Below are 6,488 nucleotides of genomic sequence, written 5' to 3'. Positions count from 1 at the left end.
ATGTATTTTTACTGAAAAAATACAAGCTTCATCTGCACTAAATTAACCCCAAATGACTCCTCAGGTGTCAAATTGCAGACTTTGCTCTCTTTATTTCTTCAGAGAATACAAAAAAATGAAATTATTTGTTCAAAGCAAAAGAACCTTAATACTTAATTACAGAAATTTAAATAATTCTTTGTGAATATCCAAACTCCAGGAAGCCACTGTTATTACAGCTAACCCATAATATCTACATTATGTACAAACTCTCAGCTGATATTTGGTTCATACAATTTTCTTCAATACCATCATTGATGTTAAGAGTTGTTATGAATGATCCAGTTATTCCCCATGAGGAATGACTTTGCCTACCTAAGACTATTTTTACTTTCTATCTTTACTCTCCCTTTCTATCAGTCTTTTCTTTCTCTAAAGGTTGCTAATCTCATTTGTTATGTTCCTTAAAATTATATTGTCCATACGTTCAATTTCTTCCCAATCCCTCATAGATTTCTTTAAAAATTACTCTTTTAAAAGAATTTCCAGTGACTTTTTTTTGGAAAAGTTAAAAATTCCTTAATTTTTTATTCCTGGTACCACTACCATAATTTACAGGGCAATATACCTGATGTAATAAAAAGAAAAAGAAAAAGCTACAACAGATCCTCAGGAATGTACATCTAATTGACACTACATTGCATTAATCAATAGCTGCACTTTTTGAAAACTGTGGCTATGACAATCCTGACCAAGAAGGCTTTCCTGTTTAAGCTGCAGTAACTTTTCTGGCTATGGATCATCGTTCTTTCTGTGGCAGATTGTTACAGTTCCTCTAATGCCTTTGGGACGACTGTCTCAAAGTAACCTGCAGCTTTCCTGACAACTCCTCGCTCTCTCTCCTAAGAACTGTAGTCCTTTTTCTGTTGTTTTTAAAACCTTCTGCTACCATATCCACCACTTCCACCACCAGATCCATAACCACCACCATGTGGACTGCCAGAGCTTCTTCCATCAAAACTGCTCCCCTTCATGGGTACATAATTTGATTGCTGTTGTCCACTGTAATTTCCAAAATCATTATAATTGCCACTATCACCGTAGTTATGGCCACAAAAATTTCCTCCTTCATTGTAACCATCATATCCTCCTCCTCCACCACCATATCCACCACCTTGGTTTCCATAACCTGGTCCACCACCACCATAGCCTCCTCCACTACTATAACCAGGGACCGCCATTGCCACCATCACCTCCAAATCCACTGTATCCACCATCATCACCTCCTCCATAGCTACCTCTGCTGCCACCACCTCCACCACCACAGCCTCCTCTTCCACCAAAGTTTCCACCACGTCCAAAATTACCTCTACCACCTCCAAAGTTTCCTCCACGACCCATAAAGTTGCCAGATCCACCTCCACGACCTCTTTGTGATCCAGTAGACTGCATCTCTTGTTTAGAAAGGGCCTTTTTCACTTCACAATTATGCCCATTAATAGTGTGGTATTTCTGAACAACAATTTTATCAACTGTGTCATAATCATCAAAAGTTACAAAAGCAAATCCTCTCACTTTTCTGCCAGTCTTCCATAACTTCTATGGTTTCAATCTTGACATATTTTTCAAACTAGTCTCTCAAATTACATTCTTCTGTATCTTCCTTAATACCACCAACAAAAATTTTCTTCACTGTTAGATGGGCTCCTGGCTTCACAAAATCCTTTCTAGAAACCGCTCTCTTTGGTTCCGCAACACGCCCATCAACCTTGTGGGGTCTAGCATGCATGGCTGCATCCACCTCTTCAACACAAGAATAAGTCACAAAACCGAAGCCCTGGAATGTTTTGTCTGAGGATCTCTCATTACCTCACAATCTGTGAGTGTGCCCCATTTCTCAAAATGTTCTCTTAAACTATTATCTGTAGTTTCAAAGCTTAGACCACCAATACACAGCTTCCGCAGCTGCTCTGGTTCCTTTTGATCATGGCCCTCCTCCCCCCAGCGACAGCAGCGAGGGCCGGAGTCGGGCTGGGGGTGACCAGGTGGCAGTTTTACCTCCATTTTGAGACCACACTCACCTCCTCCAACTCGAGTTCAATCTCCAGTGACTTTTATTTTGTCTGTTGTGGGGTTTGAACTCAGGGCCTGGGCACTGTCCCTGAGCCTCTGTGTTCAAGGCTATCATTCTACCACTGAGCCACAGGACCACTTCTAGCTTTTTCTGAGTAGTTTATTGGAGGTAAGTGTCTCACTGACTTTCCTGCCCTGGCTGGTTTTGAACTGTGATCCTCAGATCTCAGCCTCTTTTTCTTTTTATTGTGAAAATACTGTACAGAGGGGTTACAATTACATGGGCAATATAATGAGTACATTTCTAATCAAACATTGTAGCCTCCTCCTTTGTTTCCCCTTCCCATCCCTTCCCATCTTCCCACCGCCACCTCCACCCAATCCTCCCCACCCCTTTCCCCCACCCACCAAAGTTGTTAAAGTTTGTTGCTAGGATTACAGGTGTCAACCACTGGTGTCCAGTTTCCAGTGACTTGTTTATGGCCAAATCAAATGTTTATTTTTAAATTATTTCCCTTCTTCAATTCTGTGTAACAATGAAGGCTACTCAGAATTATTTATATCTTCAAATTCATTCCTCTTTTCAGTTTTCCTTAAACTATATTTATGTCCTGGAGTCCTTTTACTCCATTTGTCTGCGTTTTCTTTACTCATTTTTGTCCTTTAGTGAAAAGGTACTAGTTTTCCAGGATAGTGGAATTCCAATCTCAGTTCTGTTTTCTCACACTTATCCAAGAAAAATTTGCTTTTTTTGTGGTTTTTAGCTTCTATATTGTAAGACGGACAGGGTGTAGGCTACATTATTAGATTATTACTACATTCTACAAAGCTTTGGTTCATTTCAGATTTCCCAGATACTACCATCATTTCTATCATGTTTTAACAGCTACCCTCTTATCTGATTTATGATTGAGCCTTTTTTTTTTTTTTTGTCAGTCATGGTGCCTGAACTGCAGGCCTGGGCACTGGCCCTCAGCTCTTCAGCTCAAGGTTAGTGCTCTACCACTTGAGCCAAAGCACCACTTCTGGCTTTTTTTGCTTATATGATGCTGAGGAATTGAACCCAGAGCCTCATGCATGCAAGGCAAGCACTCTACCACTGAGCCACCTTCTCAGCCCATGATTAAGCCTTCAGATGATAGATTTCCATCACAAGTCTAAAAGTGCAAGCAAGCTTCTGGAGCAAGTGAGACCCATGACTTAAACTAAAATTGTGGATAGGAACCGTTTCTCAAGATTAAGTCATGATCTTGGATAAAAGTGATGCCATACATAACTTGTAAAGGCATTCAGTATGGTGACCCGTAGCCTCAACACCAAAAGAAAAGAGAACTGGGATGGAGAGAGTAGCATTACTAAACCAAGAAACCACTTTCCTCTTCATGTCTTAGCATTCATTAGTTCGCTTCTGGTCCAGGGTGCAAAACTTCAATGCCTGTACTATGGAGTTGATATGAGAATTCTGTATGGTAATACCTCTAAAATATTTGGTATAATACCTGGCAGAGAGAATAATTAATACATATATTTGATTCTATCACTTTCTCTGTAACATTGAAGACATATTAAAAGGGCATTTTCCCTCATATAGTGGCTACATAATCAATATAAAATATTAACAATATGATTTCTCTCTACTGATTCTTGTAAAATGAAAATGTAGCAAACCAATTCAATAATCAGAAATGGCACTGAGAGGGGCATTCAGAATTTATGTAACCATGATGACTACTCTTATATATTTCAAAAAGAGGGAAAGAAATCACTACTTTGTTCTCTATAGCTCCTTTAGAAAATTAGAGAGGTCAAAGGCTGTGGCCTGAAAGCAGCATATCTAACGTTTTTAGAAGCCCTTCACAGAGTTTCTATGTGGATAGCAGAAAAGATCATACTTCATCAGTGGGACATCTCTTTGTTTTTTATAGCACACCATGTTGGCTGAGAAGACAATACCTGTGATTGTTTCTGTTTTTATTTCCCCTGAAAATTGATGCTAGGATACCTTGGTTACACATAGTGAATCATCATTTTGACACATCAGACATATCATCAGAACCTATCTGATATCACTAAAATAAAAAGGATAAAAAAGTAAAATCCAAATATCACATTGAGCATTATATGTCCCTGGAATTCCTACAGCAAGCATGATGTTCTTGCTATAGAAGGAAGCAGAGCTGTGCAGCATTGGTTGCTTTCCTGACATGATTACATTCATTGTAAAGGCGTCTCTGCTCTTAGTGAACATTTCAAGCATAGATAACAAAAGATCAGTGAGCAGCTGGTCAGTGAGCACCTTTGTGAATCCCTGGCCCTTTAAGGAATTGGGCACGAGCTGGGCACTGGTGACTCATGCCTGTAATCTTGGATATTCAAGAAGCTGGGATCTGAGGATCACAGTTCAAACTAGTCTTGGCAAGACAAGCAAGAAAGGAAGAAAGAAAAAAAGTAAAAAAGAAATAAAGAAAGCCAGAGCAGAGCTGTAGTTCAAATAGCAGAGCACTAGTTTTGAACAAAAAGCTCAGGGCAATGTCCAGGTCCTGAGTTCAAGCCCTACAACTGGCACAAAAAATAAAAAAGAAATTGGGTACTAACTAAACATCAGACCAGTGCCTTAACCACAAAAGATGCAAAATATACTACATCTCCTTTTGCTAAACCTTTAATAATATTTAGTGAGTAATATGTGGCAACACTCATGCCATTTGCCATGTATCAAGCTTTTCCATAGACTATTTTGCTGACTCTTCTTACCTATCCCATGAGGTAGACATGGTAGGTTGTAATACACAGTGATTCAGAAGAACAAAGGAATTGTCCATAGTCACATGTCTATGAACAAATAGTGCTACAACTCAAAAGCAAGGGTCCTGTTTTGTGAGGCTGGAGCTTTTCACAAGAAAGCTGTCAGGCCTTCTGCAAGAGCCGTTGCAATCAAGGTAGGATTCTGCCAAACCATGGCAACGGCATGAGAACAGTTTATTTCCCTTCTCTGATCCTCCTCCATATCCAGGACTCTCATGCCACCATAAAACACCGTCTTTTTTGTACTGTATCTCTTGGAGTGACAAACCCCAGGGTCAGCTTTACACTTCTAGGTAAATGAAAGGCTAGGGAATTGACAGTGGTGGCTTAGTGTATTTCCCAGCCTGGTATATGTACTTCGTTTTTACAATAAGAAGTAGCTTCTAGATTCACATGCTTTAACCTAGCATGATGAACACATGATCTATGCTGTCCTCGTTAGCACATGTATAAATTAATGTTCTGCAGTAGATTGCTTCCTTGTTTCTCCTTTCTACCCTTTATCCTTCTGCTCCATTCTATCACTCCAACCACTCCTAGAGCATTGAAGACTTGACTCTGCCCAAAGATCTTAAGTTCCTCTCCCATTTTTTTCCTCTCACTTAATTTCCTCAACACTTTTTAGTGTTGTGAATGTGTAGAGATACTTTTTTTTCCATGAGATTCAGTTTCCTCTCTGATAAAGTTAGAAAAATCAATTAAGATAATCATTTCAGAATCCCAGTTTTCAAATGTAATACATTATCGATCATCAATACATGCAACAGATAAACGCAAGAGAGATGAACTCTCATTTAGTCTCTTAATCAATATCTCCAGAACAGAAATCTTTTGAGATTTTATTATAGTTACTTTTTTGAAACATAGGAAAAGATTCCACATATAAAATTAGATACTTATATTACCTTAGCCATTTACAGAACTTACATTAATTATAATATAATTATATTGATAAGTATATACATTCCTCAAGTTATTTTTATCTTTTTGATATTGCAAACTTCTGGCTATGCCTCTTCAGTCTCTCTGTTTCTGTCTCTTTACTTCTGTTTCCTTTTCTTTCCTTTTCCTCATTCTCCCTCTCCTGCTTCAAAAAGAATGAAAAGCACAAAGGTGGCTATAAAGGAGAAACTAGTAGATATGAATGAAAGAGATTTTTCATGGAAATTTTTGTGCATACATTTAGCAGACATTATCTGAGATGGTGTCATCAAGGACTGAAGATATTGCAAGATACTTTTGGGGTTTTTAGAATTCAAGGCATATATGTCAATCATGACAAATAAGGTAAAAATAAATGTCCCTATGCTTCAGAAAAAGTATTCAATCAATGGGGGTGGGGAGGAGGGAACCTTTCTTTGTTCTTTGTTACATTCTCTTATGGACTTTCCCCTTCATTTATCTGGAATGGCCACCTCCACTGGTCAGATTTATTAAGTAGAAGCTAATCTCTCATGCAGAGATAGATCTTCTTCATTTCATTATGCTCTGTGAAAACTCTCCTTCATGGACCCAGACCTATAAGTGGAATTTTATAGCACAAGAGCCTGATAGCATTTTAATTAACTCAGCTAAGCATTCCTATTACACCCAGGAGTGGGTTTGCAGGTTAATACAGTTTCCCTAATTAC

At 38.7% G+C, this 6,488-nt stretch overlaps 1 pseudogene; it reads right to left on the bottom strand.

The window, feature by feature from the left end:
- Positions 1–900: 900 nt before the first annotated feature.
- LOC105997405 lies at positions 901–2,043 on the bottom strand (annotated as a pseudogene).
- Positions 2,044–6,488: the final 4,445 nt, after the last annotated feature.

Source organism: Dipodomys ordii, unplaced genomic scaffold (assembly GCF_000151885.1).
Source record: "Dipodomys ordii isolate 6190 unplaced genomic scaffold, Dord_2.0 Scaffold144, whole genome shotgun sequence".
Taxonomy (NCBI): Eukaryota; Metazoa; Chordata; class Mammalia; order Rodentia; family Heteromyidae; genus Dipodomys; species Dipodomys ordii.
This window is presented reverse-complemented; position numbering and strand designations above follow the sequence as displayed.